The sequence below is a fragment of the Gallus gallus genome, chromosome 2 (genome assembly GCF_016699485.2).
Source record: "Gallus gallus isolate bGalGal1 chromosome 2, bGalGal1.mat.broiler.GRCg7b, whole genome shotgun sequence".
NCBI classification, from domain to species: domain Eukaryota; kingdom Metazoa; phylum Chordata; class Aves; order Galliformes; family Phasianidae; genus Gallus; species Gallus gallus.
Window position 1 is genome coordinate 108,497,932 of NC_052533.1, and position 27,539 is coordinate 108,525,470.

At 38.7% G+C, this 27,539-nt stretch overlaps 1 protein-coding gene and 1 long non-coding RNA gene across 4 annotated transcripts in view; one reads left to right on the top strand and one right to left on the bottom strand.

Moving 5' to 3' along the window:
- Positions 1-3,305, bottom strand: part of LOC121109888 — a 32,476-nt gene extending 29,171 nt beyond the window's left edge. The window contains exon 1 of the long non-coding RNA XR_005857681.1: positions 3,212-3,305. This is a non-coding gene — a long non-coding RNA (uncharacterized LOC121109888). The remainder of the gene's footprint in view (positions 1-3,211) is intronic.
- The window catches only part of SNTG1 (syntrophin gamma 1), a 334,747-nt gene that overhangs the window by 58,831 nt on the left and 248,377 nt on the right, over positions 1-27,539 (top strand). The window lies entirely within an intron of this gene.

The window sequence follows — 27,539 nt, forward strand, 5'->3', positions numbered from 1 at the left end:
AAATGTTTTATATGGATACATGCTGAAGGTTACTGCTTATGTTTTTGTCGTGCTGAACATTTTGTCCAAAAGGACACTGTGAGAAATAGTATCGAAAGCTTTGCTGAAATCTGAAAGGATACCATCAGCTGTCTTTCCTTGGTCAAGTAGATGGGTAATTTTGTCATAAACAGAGATTAAGGTTTTTGAACAGGGATTTCACATTGTGAAACCATATTGGCTGTGACTAATGAGTGTGTTGTACTTCAGCTGTTTTTCAGTAACTCCCAGAATAATTTTTATGATTTTGCCAGGTACTGAAGTGAAACTAGACAGATGTATAATTGCCAGGGTCATCTTTCTTGCCTTTCTGGAAAATCAGGACAATGTTTGCCAGGTTTGAGTCAACTAGGGCCTCTCCAGATTCCCAAGACGATTGAAAAATAATTGAGAAAGGTCTTGCAGATGACATCAACCAGCTATTTGGATACACTGGAATAATCCCATTTGATGCCATAGACCTATCTGCCTCCATTTGGAGCGGCAAATACCAAACTCTTAGTTTGGCTAAGAGTTTCTCACTGCAGTCACAATTTTCCAAGTCAGAGCTTCAAGGGTCCCTGGTCCCTTGATTGAAAAGAGGCAAAGAAGGCATTAAATGTCTCTACTTTCTGTGTCCCTATTTGTGAAGTGATCATACTTATTTAGATAGTAGACAAATGTTATCTCTGGTCCTCAATTTGCTAATTGTTTAAAAAGTCCATTTTGTTCTCTGCAATAGTGGCCAGTTTCAACTCTAATTGAGCTTTGACTGCACCCTGCGGTGGTGAACAGCTTCTCTACAGACCTCCCATGTTATCTGACTTTGATTCTAGTGGCCATACAGTTTCTTTTCCACCTAAGCTCTAGAAGATCCCTGCTCAGCCAAGCTGGTCTTCTACCCTGCCTGCCTTACTTCTGATATTTTAGAGTTGCCTGTTCCTGTGTTTTCATGAGGTTATACTTTGAAAATGACTGGCACTGATGTACTCCATTGCCTTAAAAAGCAGTTTCCAAGGGACCTTACTTACCCATTCTCTGGGCATCCTAAAGTCTACTCTCCGCATATTTGGAGTTGAAATTTTGGTGACAATATTCCTCCTGTCATCAAAAATTTTAAACTTGGCTACTTCAAAGCTGCTTTATGGTCACTATGACCAAGATGGCCATAAAACAACACTCACAAGACCCTCTCTGTTTACAAGCAACAAATCAAGGAGAGCACCATTCCTAATCAGAGAATAGAATCATAATCATTAAGGTTGGAAAAGACCTCTAAGATCATTAGTCCAAGCATCCTTTTTACCAACAGTGTTGTCCATTAAACCTAAGACTTGTGCTCCAGATCCCTCGAGCTTTGTTGCCCTTCTCTGGACATGCTCCAGGGCTTTGATGTCTGTCTTGTAGTGAGGGGCCCAAAACTGAACACAGTACGTAAGGTGCAGCCTCACCAGAGCAGAGTACAGAGGGATCATCACCTTCCTCCTCCTGATGGCTACACTATTCCTTATACAGACCAGGATGCTATTGGCCTTATTAGCCATCCGAGCACACTAGTGGCTCATGTTCAGCCAAGAATCAACCTGTACTCCCAGATCTGTTTTCTCTACACAGTCCTCTAGCCCCTCTGCCCCAGGCGTGTAGTGCTGTCTGGGGTTTTTGTGGTAGAAGTGCAGGACCTGGCATTTGGTTGTATTGAACTTCAGCCCAGAGATCCATCTGTCCCAGTCCCACTGAAGGGCCTTTCTATTCCCAGGAGATTGACACTTCTGGCCAACTTGGTGTCATCTGCAAACTAATTGAGAGTGCACTCAATGCCCTCATCCAGATCATCAATAAAGATATTAAACAGGATGGGCTCCAGTGCCAACCTCCGTGGAACATCAGTAGTGACCATTCGCCAGCTGGATTTAACTCCATTTATCACCACTCTCTGGGCCCAGCCATCCAGCCAGTTCTTTACAAAGAGCATACCTGTTCAAACCACAGGTTTATGGCTTCTCTAGGAGAATACTGTGGGAGACAGTTTTGAAGGCTTTGATAAAGTCTAGGTATATTATATCAGCAGCCTTTCCCTCATCAGATCACTCATTCATAGGAGATCAGGTTGGTCAGGGAGGACCTGCCTTTCATGACTCCGTTCTGGCTGATCCCCCTGTTCTCCTGCACATGCAGTGTGATCTCCCTCAAGATGATCTGCTCTGTAACCTTTCCTGGCACTAAGATCAAGCTGTCATACCTGTAGTTCCCTGGATTTTCCTTCTGACCCTTCTTATAGATGGGAGTCATGCTGACAAGCCTCCAATCCTCTGGGACCTCTCTGGTTGACCAAGAATGCTGATAGATGATGGAAAGTGTCTTGGCTATCATCTCTGCCTGCTCCCTGAGCATCCTTGGGTGGATCCCATCCAGCCCGATGGACTTGTGATGTCTAAATGGAATAGAATGTCTCTGTCTACACCTGAGGCATGAGGGGTTTGTTCTGCTCTCCATCCCAGACTTCCAGGTCAGGGGGTAGAATACCCCAAGCGTAACTGGTCTTACTTTTAAAGACAGATGTAAAGAAGGTATTGAGAACCTTAGCTTCTTAGTTATCCTCAATGGTCACGTTTCCTGCTGCATCCAGTAAAGGAAGGAAAAGGGTGGAGATTCTCCTTAGTCCTCCTCTTACTGTTTGTAAATTTGTAAAAATGTTTTTTGTTCTCTCTTACGCCAGTGGCCAAGTTGAACTCAAACTGGGCTTTTGCCTTTCTAATTTTCTCTCTGCATATCCTTGCAACTTCATATTCTCCCTGAGTTGCTCATCCCCTCTTCCAGAGAAGATAGACTCTCTTTTTCTCCTGTCATCTCAGCAAAAGTTCCCTGTTCATCCACATTGGTGTTCTTCCCCTCTGGCTCATCTTAAACTACTCAGGGGCAGCCTGCTCCTGTGCCTTTAGTACCTATATTGAAAAGTTACCAGCAAGATGTTTTAGGAATCTCTTTTTTGCCTCGGTTATGTGTTATTCCCAGTTAACATCTGGGAAGTTGAAGTCACCCATGAGGACAAAGGTGGGTGTTCTAGAAGTATCTCTTAGTTCCTTAAGTAATGATTCATCAGTGTCATCATCCTCGTTGAGTGTCCTACAGTAGACTCCCACTATATCATGCACTTTATTTGCTTTTCCTTTTATCCTTACCCAGAGGTTCTCACCTGTGCCATCGCAAGCTGTGAGCTCGTACAGCCCGGTCCCCCTCTCACGCACAGCCTCTTCCTGCCCTGCCTGTCCCTGCTGAAGGGCCTGGAACCATCCATTGTGACACATCAATCACAGGGCTCTTGCACCAGGTTACGCTTATGCCAGTGATGTTACAGCTCTGGGTCTCAGCCATGTTTCCCTTGCTTGTTCCTCATGATGTGTGCATTAATACTGAAACATCTAAAATGTGCTTCATTGTACACAGCACCTTCTGGAGCAGACTGAAGGATCTTACTAGTGTGTAGTCTCTCAAATTTTGGAATGCTTTCCCATAGCTTATGATTAATGGGTGTGGTTTTATCCCTTTTTCCCCTGAATTTAGTTTAAAGCTCTGTCTTTTAACCCTGCTGACTCTTGCTCAAAAATCAGTTTGTGTTAATTGCCAGTAGGTTATAGTAGAGCTTGTTTTTCTCCAGGCATCAATCTGTATCCCACTGAGAGAAGCTCCTGCGGCTTCTGGTGGAGCTATGCAATGTCTTATATGCCAAGTAGCATTGATCCTCCTTGTTCCTCACTCACCTGGTTCCTGCTCATTCTGTAGGTTAATCTTATGTTTCTATCACAGTCAGACCTGTCAGGACCAAGCTTTCAAACTTCATTTGTCTAATGTGTCTGTCCCTCTTTAATTTCTGTTCTTTTACTGCTTTTGTCTGGTTTCATTTTCAGCTTCTCTGACCTTCATGACTGTTCAGCACTCTTGTAATAAGTAAAATACTGGAAGAAACCATAGTTACAGAACTAAGTACTTGCTATCACTTCTTGTACAATGTAGTTCACTCCCCATTTGTGAGGCTGATTATGCAGAAAATTTAAGTATTATTTTGAAGACAGTTCCAGAAAAATTATTCAGATGCACTTTGACTTTTACATCTAGAAGCGATGAAACTCAATTTTTGTGTAAGCGACAGGAAGAACAATTTAATCTCTATAAAGATTGGTGGGAACCATATTGTATTCATTTCTATTTAAATAGTTTAGTATTTCAGTAGCATTCTGTGCATAACAGTACTGCCACAAAAATGCATGATACTTTTATTTTGACATAAGCCTAATACAAAATGTTTTTCTCCATATATGAGGGATGCTCTGAAAGTAATACCTTTTATTTCATTATATTGGCCCACGATGTCAGAGGTGGATGTTGGTGGTATGGCAGTAGAGGTTAAACCTTATCTCCAGTATTCTGTTGCATTTTATTGCTGTGTGACAGATGGCAGCAGAGGGGCAGTCTGGCAAAATGACATCTGATGTGGAAGTGTGCATGAACTGGAAATGTGTCATTGAATTCTTCCATGCAGAAAAAATGGTACCCATTGACATTCATCAATGCTTACTAAAAGTTTATGGAGACCAAGAAGTGCATATTAGCATACTGAGGCAGTGGATGGTGTGTTTCAGCAATGATGCTGTTACAGCAGCTGTGAAACAGTGGAACACCTCTGCTGGTGCAAATTTTTATAAGCACAGCACGTTGGATCTTGTTCACTGCTGGTGAAAATACATAGCTAGTGGTAGTGATGGCTATTGAAAAAGAGTTTTTTGTACATAAGAACTTGCTCTATCAAATAGTGTTATTCTGCTTTTTCTCACTTGTAGTTTCCATGGAAACAAATAGGAGGCATTACGTTTGGACTGAGCTATGTACGTTTCAGGATAAAAATGACATCCTTATGACAAGTGGATTTTAGACAAACATAAAAAAAATAGTCTCTTCATTAGCTTCAGTGCTCACATTAAGTAATGCTCACATTACTTAAAATACTAGTTAATGAAAGCACTCCTTTGATATATGATTAAGATATATGAACAAACGGATAGCCAGTCATAATGACAATTAAAATAATTGTGTTTAATGGAATGAATCTCTCCTGTGCATAAAGACTGAGAGAGCTGGAGGTGTTCAGCCTGGAGAAGAAGAGGCTTAGGCACTGACAATGATAGAAGTTTCCCTAGAGGGGATCCAGGCTTTGTTCTGTGGTACCCAGTGCCAGGACTGAGAGGCAGTGAGCATGAACTGGAGCACAGGAGAATACCAAGTGCACTTCTCTGCTTTGCAGGTGATGGAGCACTGGCACAGGTTGTCCAGAGACTATTGATTCTCTTCCTTAGAGATCTTGAGCAGAGGCATGGGCCTGGGCCCCTTGCTTTGAGTGTCCCTCCTAGAGTAAGGGTTGGGTCTGATGGACCCAGAGGTGCCTTTCAACCTTAACCAGTCTGTGATTCTGTGAATCTGCTGCCAAGATCTGGTACTGAGGAAGATAACTCAGTGGAAAGCAGATGTTATCTAACTGCTACTTCATGCTTGCCTTTTCAGGTTGTTGTTGGACCAAAAAGATGGAGATAAGCAGATTTTTGTTTCAGACTATATACAGTGTGATCCCAGATCAGTGACAAAGTAGATTACCATTCATTCTCGATGGCTTTTGTAAAAATGTTGAGCAAGGTACAGTTTTTTTGATAGTCTGAAAATGGAATAGAAAACTCAGGAATGAAGGGAAAAAAAACCTGTTCAATTTGAAGAGACTGACTTTCTGCCGTTAATAAATAAAGGAAGAATGCCTGTAGGTACTTAAGTGTTCATAGTGTAAAAAAAGTCCTTGAAAAATAAAAAAAAAATAATGGGAATGTTTCTATTAACCATAGATATTTTTAATACAGCTGTATTCATAGGACCTGTTTAGTGATGCTATTTTCAGACATTTCAGAATCTGCAATCTGGTGACTTTTTTTTTTTTTTTACCTCCTGCCTGATTGTGGATTATGTTTTTTAACCAGTAATACCTGCACCAAAGTAGTAATGGCAGGTTGGTATGGAATACTCATTTCAGAAAGACATCAAATATTGCTCCACAGAATTAGAATGAAGACTTTATTGCACTCTTGAGAAGCTACAAGCTACTTTCGTAATTCAACAGAAACAGGCTCATTTTTTGTTTTAATTTGTCTGATAGCAACACCCAGGCACTGAATCTTAGAACTTTACTGGTTATCAGTTAATTATAATTTACATTTAGGAAGTGAATTAATCCCAGGTGTGTAGTTGCTGGACACACCTTATCAGTCCTCAGGTGGCTTAGCATTGTGTTATAAAAGGTTGATACAGATTATCCACAAATCACAGTTCTGCAGTTTGTATGTTATAACCTTAAAAATTGCAGTCATGTTGTGTGGTTGCTGTTTAAGAACAGCTGTTTGCGACCAATTCAATTTCTGTTAAGTGAGATAGATTACAGAAACAGCTGGTTATCACATTATTAGACATTAAATCTTAAAGACACTGCAATTAAAGTAATTATGTTATTGTTATTTTCTGGTTAATGAAATGCTGCTGGGGCTGTGGAGATGAGTCTTGTCCAAAATAACTGCATATTCAGAAATGACTAACCTGTTTAAATGATAAAAGAAAAATATATGACTGCAGTATAGCTTTCTAATAGTGTTATTACTTAAAACGTTTTTTCATCTTTGCCTGTCATTCCACTGAAGTGGCTTGCCACCATTGGGTACACCTTTAAAAGTCTGTGATGTTGGCAGGCACGGAGCCATTGAGAGCTGCTGTTTGGTAGGCTTCAGCTGTGCACTCCTGTGTCACTAAAATGAGTGGATTGCAGTATAGAATTTGGCTTGTACCAAGAGTTTGTTATTCTTATCTCTGCCATCAAATTGATTGTTGTCAGACCTCAGGCACTTTCACTGACATGACTGTGTAGTGCAGAAACTTATCTTTACATTTACATAATAATCATGCAAGCACCATCCTTTTGTGCTACTCCTAGGGGTTGAGTCATCCCCAAAAATAACTGTGAAAAGATCATGTATCTTGCTTTCTCGCTATTCTTTGGGACAGCTGTGCTGCTTGCTTTTCTAATTTAACTGAGCATAGTAGACACGCACCTCTCAGCATGAATTGAGCTTGCTTTCTTCCATGGGCCAGAATATTTTTGTTTCCCCTAGGAGCCTTGTCTTCAGCGTTCTCTCATTTTATTTTTGGTAAAGCTCTGACCAGCCAGCAGTGAGGTTAGGAAAGGAAGAAGGTGCAGGAAGAGCATTTTCTCCCTGCTTCCAGATAATGAATAAATGATTCGATTGCTCCCTGGAGAGCAAAGCAGTGTGGTCTGCCAGTGAGCTCAACATTGCCTGCAGGACCTCAGGAGCACCACCAGATGGGTTGGGAGCCTGCCCAAGCCCTGGCTCCTGTGCACCTGCTGCTACCCACCAGCCTGCCTGCTGCATGTTTTGCTCTATCAAAGGAGTATAAAGAATGTATTCTGAGGCTGGTCTCTGCAGTGAGCCAGTGTGTGAGCATATTTCTAACAGGCTAACTATGCCCTTGGGTCTTGTGGCCATACTTAGTGCTTTCTGGAACAACAAGAAAGGGAATAGATTCTGTAGAGGTGAAAACTGCTGCTTCTCCAGGTTGTTAGGGGAGGCTATTAGTGAATTCAGTATAGCAGACCCTCTTCAGTCACAAATAATGCTGAAAAGTGATAAAATGTCATTATTTCGTGCTATTATGAATTCTGTTGTAGGGATCTTACTAGCTAGAACAGAGGACAGGGAGTAGTAAAAAGTACACAAAAATTAATCTTGCCTGTAAAATAGATTGCAAAGGAATTCTGAATGTCCATTCTATGATTTTTCAGATGCAAAATGTCAGTCTTCATTGTGGCTATATTACCAGAAATACTTTAGCACTGTTCTAGCTTTACTGTTTAGATTGCAGAATGTTTGTTTATAACTCTGAACCAAGGGAGAAATGTGATCAATATGTAGCTAGTGGAAATGTAATTCCTCATATTGTGAAAGTAAAATGACAGGTTATGGAAGATATTTTAGTACCTGAAACTATTTTTCCTTGACACATTATAAATGAATCTTCTATGAAGGCCCTTCTCACAGGTCTCCTTGCCATGACCTCCAGCTGCACCTGGGTTATCAAGCTGCTTTTGCAAAGATGGTGATATTGGTATGTATAGTGATGAATACGCAGAGAAGAGAGGGACATACCTCTCCTAGAACTGAGCCATGGACAGTGATGATGGAGTCGAAATGCATATCATGACTTGCCATGCTACATGTCTCACTGTCCAAATATTTCATTCCCACAGCAAACAAACTTTTGAGGATTGTGTGTGTAAAACAAACAAAATAACAATTGCAATAGCAGTGACAAGTCTAACAGTAAAGCAGCTGAAACTTCAAAAAGCACATTTAAAAAGAGTGGAGACCATATTTAATGATGGAGTACATAGAATAGAAATGCACGTTCCAAGAGTTGCAGCAAAGTTGTATGGAAATGCAGCCATCGAGTTCTTTCTAAAATTCTTGCTATTTTTTGCAGATAGGGAACTATTTTGCTTCATTTAAACCTAAATGAGGTACATGCCAAAAACTGTGTGGTGTAAACTGTGGCTGCGCACTGTAATTATCCAAGGATTTTCATGTTTAATAATAATTGAAATAAACTATATAAAATATTTGGAGTACTCTTGTGCAAGAAGCCACACAACATATGGCAGTCATCACCAAAGCACACTTAAATGACTGTAGGAGGAATGTGAAGGACACATTTTGTATCTAAGATTTTATATTTTCTTATATATAGTCAGTCTTTTTTTTTTTTTTTTTAAAGGGAGCCTGAAGATCAAATATGGGGTGAGCAGTGGAATGTCTTAGAGGGGAAAGGATGCAATCACATAATTTATCATGAGATTGGTAGTCCTAACACGGCTAAGTGATGTATATAATACATTTGTGCTACACAGTGTCTCATAGTAGAGAAACCTTGGGATTACTATAGGCTGCAGCTGATACAGCTGCATGGTACAGCACTGAAGAAAATTGTCTGAATGTACCGTTGCCCAGCTGTGACTAAGCACACCCTAAATGTGCTTTAGTGTCTTTTCCATTGTACTGCCCCACATGGTAGCATGGAGAAGCATATTCTGTAGGCTTACTGGCTTTCTATCAAAAAGTTAGATCTGCCTCAAAGGAGTGAGGGTATCTGTCTAATAAAATAGATTGTCCTATGTGTTTATTGCTTCAATGCTACTACATTTATTTTGTTGAGATGTCTGCTTGCTGCTGTGTTTTGTTTTTAAGCTAATAAGTGGTACAATATTTACCAGAGTACAGAATTGACTTTGCAAATAAACAGATAATTGACGTCATTTGTATCAAGATTGATCTTAAATATAATAAGGCTTTATGACTTCTTTCTTCTTGCTAGTCTACCTCCTTCTCCAGTACTCCCCATGGATTTAGAGTTGTTCACAATTTACCAAACACAACTATCCTTTCTCTTCTGTAATCTTGTTTCAAATCCTGATCTTCCATGCCTGGCTTCTTCTGAGGTGCTGCATGTGCTGAACTGCATGCTGGTCCTTGTGGAGAGTGCAGTGGTAATGCCTTGTCTCTGAGCATTATCTCCATCTGGTTTTCTGTTTTGAATAAGAAGGTCAGGTATGAACCTAAGCATATTTTTAAGACAAAAGAAAACTAACATCTTAAAGCAAGGTGGAAAATTTGTATTATGTAGGTATGCTTGTTTAAAAGAGATTTTCACTGATATTTAACTCAGCATAATGAAGATGAGAAGGTGATTGTAAGGGTCTTACAAGAAAGCTTGTTTTACTTATTTGGTAGTCTTTGACCGTTGGAGGACCCAATCTGAAAATGGAAACCATATCAGTGCATGGAAATAAATGTTAAGATACTGGAGCAAGAGACACAGCACTACAGTTAACCTAAAAATGTGGATAAAATGTTCTATCTTGTTGCCGTCACCCGGTTCACAGGCCACATTTATACTTTCATTTGTATCAGTTATTTTGGAAGCATACTTTTTTCTATTATCTTGTTTTTAGTTATGTCTTTTCTCTGCCATATAAAGCTTGCATTCTCTTTTTATGCAAATATGTAGTGGTTCCGATCTTGCCAATACTTGGGTGAGATATTTCTTTGTAGACATTTGTCTGTATCTGTGTCTTCACGGTGTTCTTGCAAAGCTGAAATTATCTTTATTTGAGAACAAGTTTATTTTAATTGAAGGATTGCTCAAAAATGTTGCTGAAAATACCTGTTGTTGCTGGCAAGCCTCACTGAAAAGGAAAGCTGTGAATGCCTTTTGTTATGAGACCGTCTCTTCTTTCAAACCAATATTAATCACTTGATACTGCAAGACATAATACTGTTCATTTTTAAACAGAGTTATCATTAGATAGTCCTGGGATTTAGAAGTTGTTTTAGAAGTAGTTTCAGTTTAGATTGTCAGATTTTGTTAGAACAGGTCATGCCAAATTTTCTGGTCATGAATAATACTAAGCAAGAAATTACTAATTCCTAGGATACTAGGCAGGTAATAACAGATAGTTGAACTCTCAAATATAGTACAGCTAAAACTCCTTTTTCAGTTCTGGCTGGGAGGTTTTACTCCTTAGAACTCCTTGCAGTAAGAGAGGAAATCAGGTAAAAAGAGGAAAACAAATGACCTGGAAAAAAATATATATATCTTCCAGTTGTTATCACTCAGCAGTCTCTGAACCACTACAGATAATTTAACAAAATGAACACAGTAGTAAATTCTATCAAAATCTTTTCACTGTAGCATTTAGTAACCATAGTAATGATCAGAATATAAATCCTCTCAGCATCACAATACGCTCTGCTGGCAGATCCTTGGTGGTAAATGTTGACAGATACTGTTCAAACACACTGAAGGCAAACAGGGAGCTCTTGAAGGTCAGTTGTTGCATAACTAACAAAATTGCCAAGTCACTGAGTTCTGTGGTATGACTCAAGACATATGACAATGATTTCAGAGCAGTTTTTACAGTCTTCTCAAGACATATCTCTGGAATGACAGCATAAGCCATGTAGATACAGAAGTGGCGTATGTCCAAGAGGGAGGCAGCAGGTTGCTATAGTGAACGTGAATGTTAAACTGTTTATGTACTGCTAAGCTGCTTTGATGCTTTTATTCATTATGGTATTACTAAACATCTTTCCATAAACAATTCTAGCATGATGGTTCTTTGTCTTCTTACTAAATCAGATTTAAGGGTTCTATGTTCTGTGTTTTTCCAACCATTCTTTACTTTTATATCAGAATGAACTATCAGCGTATTCTTTCTTTCAGTGATTTCCAGCATAGCTAATGATGCAGATCTTTAGTCCTGATAGAGAACATGAACAGCTCTCTGAACATAGCTGCATCTGCACTCCCTGAGTCCTGGCAACAAGAGAAGAACAAAACTGCTGAACTCATGTCTGTTTCTTATGACCCAAAGGAGATTAAAAGTACCAGCAGTTTTTGTGCTAGTAGGAGTGAGCCTGGGTGATACAGAGGTTGTCATAGAAACATCATGTCAGAAAGAATCTTTGAAGAGATTAATTTTTTAACTTTTTTTTTCACACTCAAATTTAAATTTCTTAATTGTGTTCTTGTTTTGACTTGGCCTTTGGAAGAATGTCTTTCTCTCCATTTGACACGAAGTTGGGAGGTAGTGTTGATCTGTCTGAGGGTAGGGAGGCCCTTCAGAGGGATCTAGATAAGCTGGATCACTGGGCTGAGGTGAATGGAATGAGGTTCAACAAGGCCAATTGCCAGGTCCTGTGCTTTGGCCACAATAACCCCATGAAGTGCTATGGGCATGGGGCTGAGTGGCTGGATGACTGTGAAGAGGAAAAGGATCTGGGGGTGTTGGTTGATACTCGGCTGAACATGAGCCAACAGTATGCCCAGGTGGCCAAGAGTCCAATGCCATTCTGGCCTGCATTAGCAATAGTGTGGCCAGCAGGAGCATGGAGGTAATTGTCCCCCTGTACTCAGCTCTGGTGAGGCCATCCCTTGCGTACTGTGTTCACTTTTGGGCTCCTCACTACAAGAAAGACATTGAGGCCCTGGATTGTGTCCAGAGAAGGGCAACAAAACTGGTGAGGGGTCTGAAGCACAGGTCTTATGAGGAGCGGCTGAGGGATCTGGGATTGTTTAGTCTGGAGAAGAGGAGGGTCAGGGGAGACCTCATTGCACTCTACAACTTCCTGAAGGGAGGTTGTGATGAGGAGGGGTTTGGCCTCTTCTCCCAGGCAACAAATAGGACCCAAGGAAATGGGCACAAGTTGTATCAGAGGAGGTTTAGGTTAAACATAAGGAAAAACTTTTTCTCTCAGAGGGTGGTCAGGCGCTGGAATGCCCTGTCCAGGGAGGTGGTGGAGTCGCCATCCCTGGCAGTGTTCAAGAGGCGTCTGGATGAGGAGCTATGAGATATAGTTTAGTAGTTTGTGGTAGCGAGAGTAATGGGAGAACAGTTGGACTAGATGATCTTGTAGGTCCTTTCCAACCTTGAGATTCTATGATTGTATGATTTTGCTGTGAAGGTGAGTGCTGTAGCTTATTCACCTTCTGTAAGCATGTTTCACTTTTGAATTTGGGTAGCCTGATGTATGCTGGTTTCAAAGTTATTTGGTATCTTCCCAAACAAAAGGAAGAAGAAAGTCATGACTAATAACTAGTAGTTAATAAAGAATAAATTAACAAATTAAAAAAAATAAAATAAGCGGAGGGGCAGCGCTGAGCTCTGCTCTCTGTGACAGCGACAGGGCTGGAGGTAACGGCATGGAGCTGTGTCAGGGGAGGGGCGGCAGGGGTTTAGGGAAAGGGTCTGCACCAGAGGATGGTGGGCATGGAGCAGGCTGCCCAGGGCAGTGGGAATGGGCCCAGGCTGCTGGAGTTCAAGGAGCATTTGGACAATGCTCTCAGATGCGTGGTCTGATTTCTGGGTGGTCCTGTGTGGACTCAGTCATACTTGTGGGCCCCATCCAACTCAGGTTATTCTATAAAATATTCTAGCAAATTAGAAGCAAGTAAAATTATTCTGTAGATTGCACTGCATAGGGGAAACGTGGAAAGCCATCTCAATTTAATCTTAGTCAATTGTGAAATCTCCTATATTAATCAAAGCATCAAAACATTCTGTTAGCCAACCTCTGCTGAATGTCTTGTTATAGCAACCTGTCTCACAAGGATTTTGTTCTTTCTTCATCCTGACAAAGCTGAAAATGGAATGAGAACAGCTGCTGTTTTGTACTTAAGCTTCTCATTCATAGTCTCTAAGTACAAAGAAAGATATGAATTAAAAAGAGATTGAGGATGCCCAAGAGATTTATTTGGGCTTTGAGATTGGCTCATCCATAGATACAGATGTAGCTGAATTTGTCAGTTGTGTCAACAGATATATTTAATAACTGTTTTGAGACTTTTAAATTAACACTTCACATTTTTCATGTGAGCAGCTTTGTACATAAATATTTCTGACACTATTTATAGTCCAGTTTCTTGTGGAGTTATTTCAGCCTCACAGTCTGAAAAATTTGGGATTTTTCTTTTCTCTTATGCTGAATGGTTATTTTCCAACATTCTGCAGTTAGATGAGTAGATGGTATTTTTATTTATTTATTTACAGTAGGAACTTATTTCACAATCATTTCTCTTTTGCACTTTTCAGAGCAAAGAGTCTAAAATCTATTCAAGTATTGAACATTTTTTTTTTTTTACATTTTTCCAAACCTGCATTTCTTTGGAAACTGTACCAGCATGGGTAAAACTTAAGATAATATTGATACAAGTACAGATTTTTTTGTATTTCTCCTGCTCTTTAAAAATTCCCTCATGGACTAGCTTTGCCGTGACCATATATTCATTTTTAGCTGCAAATTCAGGATTTTTTCAATCTTTTTTCCTATTCCATGAGGAAACCAAGTCTGTTCTGTCCTTTACAGTTTCTAAAACAACAACAAAAAAATTGCAACTGAGGAGTAGTAGAAGTGTAGAGTATTTCAATTTTGTCAAAAGCTGGTAAATGTAAAATATTTAACTTGATTTTCAGAACTTTTTAAAGGTTTTATGTCATGAATTTCTTTCATCCTCAGAATTATTCCTTGAATATTTTTTTCATTGCAACTAGCTTACTTTTTTGTCCAACACTGAAAAAATAAATGAGTCAGATGTGTGTGTGCTGATGAATCAAGTGAAGACCCCTGTCTGGACCACTGACTTAAGAATACAAGGAGGGATAGCAGTGATTTCAAAATGAGTGTTAATATGCTAGTGAGTGAGCAAAACTTGCGACTAATTTCTCTTGAGCCACGAATGAGTTGTCAGATGCTAATATATTTTTGTTTTTATGTGACTTGGGCTGAGTTTAGTTGAATATGTTAGTAGCAGCGTTTTCTTTATGCCTCTGCTATTTCCTTTATGATATTTCATTCTTTATGGACAAGTAAAAATTGAAACAAAATACATCACATGTTGCTGCAAATGGTAGATTCCTCTGTCTTGAAAACCCAGAAGTGATCATTTGTCAAATGCTGTAACTTAAAGTGCAAATATAGTTGAATTTGCAAGATATATTTTAATATAGCTGCCATTTTGTGTGGAGAATCATAGAATGGCATGGGTTGAAAAGGACCAGGATGATCATCTAGTTTCAACCCCTCTGTCATGTGCAGGGTTGCCAACCACTAGACCAGGCTGCTCAGAGCCACGTCCAGCCTGGTCTTGAATGCACCCAGGGATGGGGCATCCACAGCCTCCTTGGGCAACCTGTTCCAGTGAAATGGCTCATGCCTTTTTGGATGGTAGCTTTTCTTTTGATCTTGACTACAATATTTCGATAAATTCTTAATGAAAAGTGAAATACCTGAATACATACATATGAACATAAGTGCATTTAATTACAAATCATCTCCACATACATACATTATAGGTCCCAGTAATGTTTAATTGCTCTAATAAGCAAATAAAAATGTAGATTTGTTGATTTTATCAATCCAGTGAAATGATTTCTGAAATCTGTGATTTTAATGTGACAGATAGCTTATCTCCTACATACACTGAAGGCTTGCAGTTAATCCACATGTATTGAGTTTCACTTTGAAGTTATTTTTTTCCCACTAAGGCCTGATTCACAGAACCACAGAATGGCCTGGGTTGGAAGGGACCTCAAGGACCATGAATCTCCAACTCCTCTGCCAGGCAGAGCCACCAACCTCCCCATTTACTAGACCAGGTTGCCCAGGGCCACATCCAACCTGGCCTTGAACGCCTCCAGGGACAGGGCATCTACAACCTCTCTGGGCAGCCCGTTCCAGCACCTCACCACTCTCCTGGTAGAGAACTTCCTCCTAACATCCAACCTAGATCTTCCCTCTTTCAACTTAAAACCATTCCCCTTTGTCCTGCTGTTATCTACCCTTTCAAAGAGTTTACTCCCTTGTTTATAGGCTTCCTTCAGGTATTGAAAGGCTGCAATGAGGTCACCCCGCAGCCTTCTCTTCTCCAGGATGAATAAGCCCAGCTCCCTCAGCCTGTCTTCGTAGGGGAAGTGCTCTAGCCCCTTGCCCATCTTCATGGCCCTCCTCTGGACCCTCTCCAACAGCTCTCTGTCTTTCTTGTACTGGGGGCTCCATACCTGGACACAGTACTCCAGATGGGACCTCACAAGAGCAGAGTAGAGAGGGACAATCACCTCCCTGTCCCTGCTGGCCACCCCTCTCATGATGGAGCCCAGGATACCGTTTGCTTTTGTTTTCCTTTTTCTCAAGGTATTATAAGGAAAGCATACAGCATAAATTGTTTCTACAGAAGTAACTTAAAAAGCTTTATCTTTTTATATATTTAAAAATTCATTATGAAAATATTTTGTAATGCCTTTTTATATCTTGATATATATTTAGAAGAGCTTTAGCTTCTACTTATTTAAGAGAGGTGTGAAACCTCCATGCTTGGAGATACACAAAACTTGCCTGGTTTAAGGCTGGAGTTGGATCTGACATTGTATTTGTCCCTGCTTTGACTGAGGTTTATATCAGACTGTCAGAATCTCTCTCTCACCTTGCATCTTTTTATGATTGTGTTTAAAAAAAAAAAAAAAGTTGAAAAAGCCAGAAAGATTGCTGTATGTTTATATAGAAAAGAATTTTGCTTCTTGGATACTTTTTTGACAAGTAAACAAATTTCTTTTTTGCAAATGTATTGTAGAGAAAACTGAATATCACATACTTGAGTTAGCTGCTTTGTGACAGATTTCTACAAAAATAGATTTTACTATCTACACTGGGTGAGCAGGAAACTGTCTTGATAGGGTAAACTTAAAGAAAATAGGGATGGTTGGCTGCAGAAAAAACCTCTTGTTGAAACATTTTGTGAAGAAAGCACACTGTAGGAAAATGCTATCTGAGTCTATAGTGGTGTAGATACCGGTGTGTGTGTGTATGTACACATATGTATTTTTGAATCTGGATCCTGGAGAACTAGGCAGACTTATTTATCTACTTCAAATGACACAGAAGTAGATGAATAAATCTTTGATATGAGGATATAAGTCTTTGTGAGAGATGGGAGTCAGAGGTCCTGCAGGAAGTGATATTCAGTTGACCCTGCTGGAGGCTGCTGTGATGACAAAGGAAAATGGCAGGTATACTAGAGGTGTTCTGGTAAGGTGGACAACTGAGTCACTAAATGCAGAAAGTCTTTTTTTGTGACTTGAGTTGGGAACATGAACTTACAGATAATGTCAAGGTTTCCAAGCTCACTTGAGCTGTCAGCAAAGGTCAGCAGAGAGCTGCATACACTTTCAACAGTGATTTTGTTAGCAGTGTCTTTGTAAGACTGATCCCAGACGGTAGAAAGAGGTAGACGGGGGAGTTAAATGTGTGGTTATAAAATGCCAGTGGTATAAGAAATCTGAACTGACTTGGATACTGTGTACCTGTAGTACTCACTAGAATAAAAAAAAAAAAAAAAAAAAAAAAAATTCAGTCAAGAGGACAAAAAAACAGTAATGACAAAAGTTTTATATAAGTAGATCATGCAAAAAGACAAACCTCAATCCAAGTGTATAGAAGCCTATGTTGAAATGAGGATTTCTTATATCCCCAGACTACACATGGCGTAGAATAGTTCAGCTGTGTTTGGCATCACATTTTCTTGCCTCAGATGTGTCCATTAGAAATGGCTAACTACATCAGCACGTGGTATTGGATCCCTGTGGATGAAGTTCATGCTTAAGGAGAAAGAATTGAATATTATCATAAAGGAAAAGTACTTAAGAGCCTACTAGGGTGGTTGCAGGTACTGACAAACAACCTTATAGACAACAAACTACTAATACAATTTAATTGCCACCATATAAATGGAGCGAATGCAATGATGTGGAATAAGTTAAAATGGTATGTTGTAAATGACTGAAGGAATTATTCAGGGAGCTCACAAAGGAATACTCTTGCTTTAAGACTGAACAACTCCATATAAATTCAAGATGTAACAACTAAAGAATCACTTTTAAGTGGTGACTATAATAAAAAGTTGTTATATCTCAATACCAAATTGCTTTTGACAAACTCCCTTGACTAATGCTTGTAATTAAACAAAACTAAATTGGAATTTGCAGGAAAAGCTTCTTACAGATTAATAACTAGTTACAAGATAATAACTGAAGGTGAGGAACAACGGGTATTTTCCTGAAGTGGAAAAAAACACAGTTCTCCAAGCCATTTGTTTTGGGATGTGGACGTGATATTGTACTCTATAACGGAACTGGGAAGTTTAATACGACAGTACTGTATGTTATTTCTCGTTGGGTGGAAGGTAGAGAACATGCAGTAGTTTCAGTGTGATTCAAAAATAAAGGAAATATTTTTTCACTAACTGCCTAATGCCATTTGAGATGATGTTACTATTTAACAAGTTCAAAAAAGGTAAGACATGGCAGAAAATTCCATATTGCAGTATTAAGCACAAAGACCCTTGTAGACAAATATGGATGATTCTGGCCATGTTCTGAATTAAGTGCCAAATTGCAGGTAGCCAAGACAATAAATAAATATTCTATATTTTATATGCTCCTGTGTATGTTCTACAGATTGTTCAATAAGATTTACTGTTATGGAATTGTATTTCCCATTAGTAATACCGACAGTGCTCATAGCAAAACAGTATGTGCAGAAATCCAGTGCTAGTTTTGTTACTGATGTCAGTTACCTATAGTCATTTTGAGATTTTTGCTGGTGATACAAAGCTGAGAGGATTGGCTGACACACCTGAAGGCTGTGCTGCCTTTCAACAAGACCTGGACAGACTGGAGGGTTAGACAGGGAGGAACTTGATGAGGTTCAATAAGAGTAAGAGCAGAGTGTTGCACCTGGGAAGAAACAAACACCCACACATGTACAGATTAGGGGATGACCTGCTGGAAAGGAGCTTTGCGGAGAAGAAACTGGGTGTTCTTGTGGACAGCAGGTTGGCCATGAGCCAGCAGTGTGCCATTGTGGCCAAGATGGCCAAATGATATCTTGGGATGTATTAAAAAGAGCATGGCCAGCAGGTCTGGGGAGGTGATCTCCCTCTACTCTGCCCTGGTGAAGTCACATTTAGACTATTGTGTCCAGTTCTGTCCTTCCAAGTTCAAAAATACAGGAATCTCCTAGGAGTCCAGCAGATGGCCACAAAGATGTTTAAGGGCCTGGAACATTTCCCATATAAGGAGAGGCTGAGTAACCTGGGTCTGTTCAGCCTGGGGTAAAGAAGAATGAGGGGGCGATCTGATTCACATTTACAAGCATCTCAAGGGAGGTGGAAGGCAAATGGATGAGGCCAGGCTCTTCTCAGTGGGGTGTATTGATAGACAAGGAATACTGGCCTGAAATGTGAATGTAAGAAGTTCTGTACTAACGTGGAAGTACTTCTTTATGGTTAAGGATGACACAGTGCTGGAACAGGTTGCACAGAGTGGTTTTGGTGTCTCCATTTATGGAGATATTCAAGACCCAATTGGACACCTACCTTTGCAACCTGCTGTAGGGTATCTGCTTTAACAAGGGGGTTAAACTCAATGATCTCTTGAGGTCCCTTCCAACCACTGCGATTCTTTGATTCTGTGAGAGAACATTAATCTCAGGTAAATTATAATACAAGATATGGTATTCTTTCTTATTAGTCAATTGTTTCTGAACCAAAACAGGCAAGCTCAGTGTTCTTCCAGGGAGAGTACCTTTTGAGTGAGATAAAGAACCATGATTGTAATCATTTGAGGTTATTAAACGGCCACTGTTGAGGACACAAATTTAGATTCAAAGCAAAACTGAAAATGAATCTTTACTGAAGGCGCTCTAAGGTAACCAGAATCTTTTTCTCTAAAGAGGGAGTTCTTGAACCAAATCAGTCAATTTTTATTGCTGTTGTTGACAAGAAAGAATGGTTTTAAATTAAAAGAGGGGATACTTAAATTAGACATTAGAAGGAATTTTTTTGTTCAGAGAATGATGACTTGTCTGGCACAGGCTGCTTACAGAAGCCATGGATGCCCTAGAGGCATTCAAAGCCAGGTTTTATTGGGGCCCTGAACCAACTGATCCTAGTGGGAGGTATCCCTACCCATGGCAGGGAGTTGAAATTGGATGGGCTTTAATATCTCTTCCAACACAAGCCATTCTGTGATTCTTTGAATTGCATGCTACATTTAGGCAAAATATATAGTCAGCACTATATCTGACTGTCATTTGCCTCCCATCCGTGCCCACATATCAATCAGCAGCACAAGGTAGTTTTCTGTGAATATTCTTTCTGTGATCTGACTTTTAAAGATATTTTCTGTTAATGAAAACTTCTGATTCAGCATTTCGCTTTCACCTTAAAATGATGGTTTTATTCACAGGTTAGTATTTTCATATATTAGATACATATAGATAGATGAATATATATATAAATATACAAGGATAAAAATGCAAGGGAAGCAATGAAGCAATACAAATGAATATAGGGAGATTAAATAGTGAATATATGTAACTAAAATGCTAAAACTATATTTAGGAGTTGATGTCCTTAATATAAAACTCTATTAATTCAGTTAATGAATAAAGTGGATTGGACTTGCTTCACTGAGCAGGAGGCAAAATTACAGAAAAAAGTCAGTGTGAAATGAGGTCAGTGGAGCTCTATGAAGCTTTAAAATGAACAATAGAGCTGAATTAAAAGGAGCATTAGTACTTAGTTTCAGATTCTGGTATTTGAATCTTAATTCCAAATTTAGGTCCCCTTTTCTGATTGACAACAGGAATGAAAAGATGCAAAGCTGTGTCAAGGAGAAAGATTTCTGGAATAATATAGAGGTCCCTAGGAACCAGAGTGGGCATGATTAAAAAAAATAAATACTGTCTTGAGACAACTAAGATTTTAATGATGTTTTTAACTTAAGAAGCCACTAATAGCAGACTAGATACTAAAATGGGAGTAGTAATGATCATAGAGGATGTTTCTGTCATCTGTCCATGCTCTGCAGAAGTCTGAGTCAGAGGTGCCCACGTGGAGATATATGTTGAAAGTCAGGCAGATCTGCCCACTCGTACGTATCAACAGCCAAGCTATGCTCAGGGCCTGAGCTGTGTCAGATAAGTTCTATAGCACATGCTTTTAACGTTTTTTAGTGATATCTCTGTCAAGTACAGGTCTGAGGTTAGTGCGGGTACCCGCTCAGGTTTCTGTGTTCTTACAGGAGAGTAAATGTGTCAGCAGATGTTTACTGGATTTGCTATGCTGTGCTTGAGTAGGATCTCTCTTTAAAAATATATCAGGTAACTCAAGAGAAGCAGGATTTGAGCAAAATAGTTTTGGCACAAGAGAAAATGATTACAAATGCAGGGGAAAAAAAAAAGAATTGGACTGGGAATTAAGTGGAAGAGTGATGCTCTAGAACAATATTTTAATGAGGAATGGAATGAAAGCTCCTGCTTTTGAGGTGACTCCTCATATAATAAGAAGCTGGATTTGATTTTTTCCAGTGGTTTCCTTCCAGTCCTGTGACCTTAGCAACCTGTGTGTAACTGCACATTGCGCACAAAGAATCCTATAGTGACCAGGCTGATGAGTTGTTAATATTTTACTGCCCCTGTAATGGTGTAGAACAGAGGACAGCTGAGCGTAGGGAATGCAGAAGTGCTTCTCATGAGGCTGCCCACTGTTGGCCCCGGAGGCATATGGAGGTGCTCCATGAGAGGATCAGTGGTTTTAGCTTCAACACATCTCTGCAGAAAGGGTAACTCAGGCCTCAAAAGTGAGAAGTCTTTTAAAAATCATCCTTGCTTAAAAGTGCTCCTGATTAAAGTAATAGAATATAATTTCATAAAACAGTAATATTTTGTTTGCCTAAATGCTAACTATATTTATCTACTGGCTGGCTCTTGCACCTAGCTTCCAGGCAAGACAATTGGTGGGTTGTGGATTTAGTGCTACTTTATCTTCCCCCCAAAAATGGTAGAATGCTGGTTTATAGGGAGGTGCACGCTGGAGCTATCAGAGCTGCTGTCTGAGGAAGTTGTGGTAACAGTACTGAAGCTGAATACGTGTGAAATAAATAGCCTCTTCGGGGATATTTTTCTTCCTTGAGAAAAATATTGTAGGGTATGCCTGGTTTGTTTTCTATTAACAGAGCAATGCTTTAGCTTCTCATATTTTGCTGTGTGCATTGTCCTGAACAACAATACCCATTTTTCACTTTAATGAGCACTAAAGCTCCTGCCAGTTTTGTTTAAATGAAAGAAAATCTTGAAAATAACATTTCACGCAAGAAGTGAAGATGCAGTATGAGTCATTTTATGGTTACCTACTTTTCTCTTTCCCTGTGAATAGGTAAATGTTTGATGCATTTAATTCTTCTCTATTTTAATGTAAGTTTTCATCTTCAGTTTTAAGTTTCTTTCTTTTTCTCTATTTTATAGTATTTGAAAGACGTGTTCAATAGCTTTTTGAACTAATCATTTGGACTTTCTGCTTATGGTTCTGTTATATACTTCCAGACACATAAATGGATAGACTGCTTTCTAGTTTTCAAGAGAAGGGATTATATTGAGAATGTAATTATGTACTAAGTAGGTAGTTCTCCTCAACCTGTTTATATAATGCTGCCATGATAATCTGATCATCAGGCTGTCAAGGGAAAATAATCTTACAGAACTATGTTACGTGACAACTAACAAGCAAGTAACTTTAGGGGATTGGGTTGATTTTACAATTATAAGTAATTACTGTGAATTAATTAAATTAGCCACAGGATAAGGGTTCATGGACATGACAGCAGTAAATCTATCTGTAAAACAATGACACAAAACAGTCTGTTTTCCATTTTGGATTCTGGAAATGATATAGTCAGTTTGATCGAGGCTACATCCAAGTTTGATTTCTAAATCTAATCTTCAGTGTCCTTAACAAATCAGAGGCATGATGAACAATGTGAGCCGTCAATGTATAAGATTAGAAAAAGCCATTACGCTCATTCAGTATCTACATAAGGTCACAGATGTTCATGGTTGGTGATAATCTCAGAAAATCAGCTCCAATGTCAATACAGTTTAATGCTCTCTGCTTTGGTATGGCTATATACCAGTAACAATAATTAAATACCAAATAAGAGTTTCAAAATTCTGAATGTACCTATTGATCATTTTGAAATGTTGGCTAAATAGCTTTTAAAGCAATTTCTATCTTATGTTGTTAATTAATATCCAATCATCTTTCATTAGTAGAGTACTGGACAATTAACTAGAGTTTTCTTTACTTAAATGTGTTTGAGTGATAATCTAGAGGGAATGGCCTCAAGTTGTGCCAGAGGAGATTCAGGCTGGATGTTAAGAAATACTTCTCTGAAAGAGTGGTCAGGTGCTGAAACAGGTTGCCCAGGGAGGTGGTGAAGTCACTGACCCTGGGGGTGTTTAAGAAACATTTAGATGTTATACTGAGGGACATGGTTTAGTGGGAACTGTTGGTGATAGGTGGATGGTTTTGGACTTGGATGATCTTGAAGGTTTTTTTCCAACCTTGGTGATTCTATGATTCAATGGTAGGAAGTTATTAAGATCTAGCTAAAGAAGTATAACTTCAAAAGTTAGTAATAATATGACATTGTCATTAATAATAACTAATACCTGGAGGTATTCCTACCCTTTTTCTGTCTCCACTTAAGCCAGGTGCTTTACAAAGAAAGCACTTATCTATGTCTCTCTCTTTTCAGATTCATCAAGCAAAATATGAATTGTTAATTGCATGTTGTTCTCATTTGTTTATAAGAAAAATAAAAAACTTGATCCGTGGCCAAGGAAAAATGACTATGAATAATAGCATCTTAATGAAGCAGATCAGATATATTTTTGTTTTTATATGGCTTCTTTTGCTATAAACAATGATCCATATCCAGAGGGGAGTAATTCTATTTAGTATATTCTTTTATGATGATTTTAGTGGGATTCAGTATTTATGTCTTCAGTATATTAAGAACACAATAAGAAATTGTTAAATAACCAGTTCCTCAAGAGTATGTAGTTGCAAATTCAAATATAATGCTTCTTTATGTCAACTGATGGTCTCTAATCTTTGTATACACGAGAATGCATTTTCTCTTGTTTATATTATGAAGTTTCTTTCCATTTGAACAATCTCCCCAGGCTGAAATGAAAGGTACTAAACACTACAGTGTGAAGATCATTCATGTGTACTAAGCATACACTACCTGGAAAAAAAAAAATATTTTTCTGCCTTTATATCTTCACAGTACTCTATGATATGCCAACTAAAGCAGCCCCAAGAAACTCATTTCAATACCTAGTTATTTTATCTTGCCTTTGGGAGCTTGGACTGTGGTCCACTGTTGCTCATTAATTTCTGATATTTCCACAGTTCCTTCAGTTCAATGGAGCTTAGTGGTCCAGAAGTGCATTATCAATTTCTGCTTTTGTTGTTTAAAAGCCCAACTTCGGAGTGCATATTAAAAAAATAATGAAGCAGAAGAGTAGTAAAAGAGGCGGGATATGAAAATAAGACTGTATCTTGAGCTATGCTATTTTTAATAGTATACAGGTATTTTTATCATTTAAACTTAATGCTCTGGTAAAAAGCAAATATTTAAAAGTATAAAGAAATTTATCACAACTGAAGTTATAACATCAATTTTGCACACATTTCTATTTCAAATTATGAAATTATTTCCTCTTGCTTAGACTTTTCCATGCAGAGAAAATTGCTGCAAGTTAATCCAGATGTTATTTCCTAAAAGGACAGATAAAGTTCTTCCAAATCAGCTGTCAAATGTACACAGATTTTGGCTTTTTTAAAAGTATATGTAAATCTGAGGTGAACTGTTTAGATTTCTGCTTTCTGAGAAATTTATTCTGTTCTTCTAAACAGAACTCTTCTGTTCATGTATCAATATCTTGTCAATCCCATTTTTAGTGTCTATCTTAAGTTCTAGTCCAGAAGTGTTTCCCTGTTGGGATTTGTTGAAGATCACATGGGAAGTTTGTGATGCAGTAAGAAGTTAAAGACAGATTTTCTGGAGTTAGTCCTAGAGCCGTAGGATAATCCCTTCCTTCTTCGTGAGAACAAAGGATAGCAGAAGGGTTTTAGTATCTTTAGGAAAAAACAAAACAAAAAAAAAAAAAAAAAAAACACCCACAAAACTGGCTTGTTAAAGAAAACACTGTTCCCAGAAAGCATAAGATGATATTTCTCTCTGCTAAGGTTGTCTCGGGTACTTTTCCCTCCATTGCTGAGATTCTGTTACACCCTTGCTATCCAGTAATATCTACTGAATATTTTACACCAAGATTTAGGTAATTTTAAAGATTACCCAACTCAAATCCCTAAGTACAATAGGCTTATTGAATTTTTTTAGTCTTGTAAAATTACCAAGTTTTGCTTCAGGTATTTCTCCAAATAATTTTGTCAAAAGTGTGAGAAGCTATTCATTTTTCTTCTTCTTTCAAAGAAAGACCATTTTCCTACGCTGTAATTCTTAGCTGATGTTTCATGAGTAGGATTGCTTAGAAGGAAAATTTGACTGTTAGTCTTTCAGATGTTAATCCTCTAAAAGCTGCTGCTTTTGAAGTTTTCCTTGAGTGAAATTTTACTCCTTTCTACTGCTGTTTCTCTTAAAGGAAAAGTAATTTCATATCAAGCAGGATATATGTGAAATTCTTTGTTCATTTTTATTATCAAGTTTGTCTTAGCCCCTTCCCCCACTATACAAGTTTCTAATCTTACTGTGGTACTGGGACAAGTGCCTTTGAATCTGTAGAGCTGGGAGTTTATATGTCCTTTTACAATTCCAGTGTGTAACTATAAGTACTTGGGTAAGTCTGAGGGACTTGAAGAGCCATGATTTTACGGTAAATGTTAAACTGATGCTTTAGATCAGACGTATCTTCCTAGGCAAGGTGCTTACCCTGGTGTGGGCTGTAGACCTGTGCCTAAAGCTGGCTGTGCTACACTCATGGTTTTTGCAGAGCTATAGGTGGCTTCACAGCCCTTTGCTCATCAGGTAATGCTGAATTGACCTGTCAAGATACAGCTTCTGTGAGAGAAGGCTCTTGCTCTGGCCAAGCTGAAGCTCAACAGGAGCTGCTGAGTTTAAGGGTCTAGCTGGGAGTGAAATACTTCACTTATTCAACTATAGGTGTGTTTTTCATATGTAAGAAGCAGCAGTTACATCCTAATGAGCTGGGAGCTCAGCAAGAAACAGTGTGTGAATCAAGAGCTCTTGTTTGTCATAGTGGCAGATGTTGCTTCTGCGAGCAGCAGGCGTGATTGCTGTCTGGATGGGTTTAAGATGTGACGAGTGTTATCTGGATGGAAATTTGTCATGCTTGACCCCAAGCAAAGACAGAAGAAAGCTTGTCAACATGCGTATAGCCTACAGATACGTCTGTCTGCTTTCCATCAAAAATCTCTAGGAGCTTGTTATTAAAAATAGAGAAGAATGAGGAATATTTCAACTGGTTTGAATTTGGAATAGTAAGTGAGGCTTAATTGCATTTAGTTGTGATAACTCTGGAAGAAAGTTTTAGTAATATACTTACATGTTTATTTATAAGCGAGACCTTTGTATTAGTTGGTTTGTCAAAAGGAAAACGTTCACAAATCCCTCAAAGCTCATCTGATTGTTCAGTCAAGGTTTACATTCTTTCAAGTGGTTGAGGAGATGCTGGGAGTGCCTTTTATTTCTAGCTACATATCTGCAGACAAAAGACAAAAATAGTGGAAACAAAGTGCAGCAAAGGGATTACACTGGTTCTATTACTTCTTCTGACTCTTACTGATAACTTTAGAAGTTCAGGAGTGCGACACTACTTTGTCAACTGCTCTGAGACCTGGCGAGCTTTTATTGGACGGTTGACTGTACAATCCTGAGCTCCTTGTGGTTGTATGGAAGACAAGAGGTCAATTAAAGTCTTTTGATTCAGAACAATGGAAAAAAAAAAAGGTTAAGAAAGGAAACTAGATGCTTTACATAATTGATGTAAGAATGCTAAAAATCATTTTTTTATTGTATGGACAATTTATTATCACTTTATGTATTTATCTTGGTGTGTGTGTGTGTAAAGGATGATAAAACTCAAGATGATGGAAGGTGGTGAAAGAATATACCTTGCTCTCTATTGTGCAGACTAGTAGTAAGCCCTGCATGCTACATAAAAAATCTCCTGATATTACTCTCAAGGTGCCTATTTATAGACAGATTTTTAAAAATTAACACACTACTGGAAAATATATGAAAGATGTGAATCATTAGAGATGAAACTGCAGTACATATTGAAGATGAAATCTTACATGGTTACTGCCTTTTATATGTGAAGGGAAGAAAGTGTGTTTTCTTTTATGTCACAGTAGGAATAACTAAACCAGCTGTCCAGTAATGCTGCTGCTAGAGGAAATAAGTTAATTATTTTGTGATGCTTGTCATTGTTAACACTGACTGGATTATAGTGCATAGAACCTAAAAATAACATGCTCAGGTGTCATGAAGATGAAAGAATTGTCAGGCTAACTGCTTCTAAGTGATAGTTGAATCTCAAAGGGCTGGATTTTGAGGTTATTGTTTTTTTTTTTTTTAATGCTGCTGTTTTATGGCCGATCTGACCAGAATTTATTTGAATATATTAAATTAATTTGTATTTCACACACAAATATATATATTAGATTAATGATAAAAAGTGCAGCTAATGGAAGAATGACAAAAATAATAATAATAAAAAAAAACAAAAATGTTTTTCCCAGTGTTGGAGGAAAGATCTGGGAAGGGAAGGAAAGGATTCTGTCTGATTATAAGTCCACCTGTAGTTGCCACCTGTGGTGGCTTCACACTTATGAACAGCTAAGCTCCACCCTGCTGCTCTACTTTTCTGCAGAAGAATGGGGAGAAAATATGATGGAAAAAAGGAAAATGCTAATGGATTGAGATT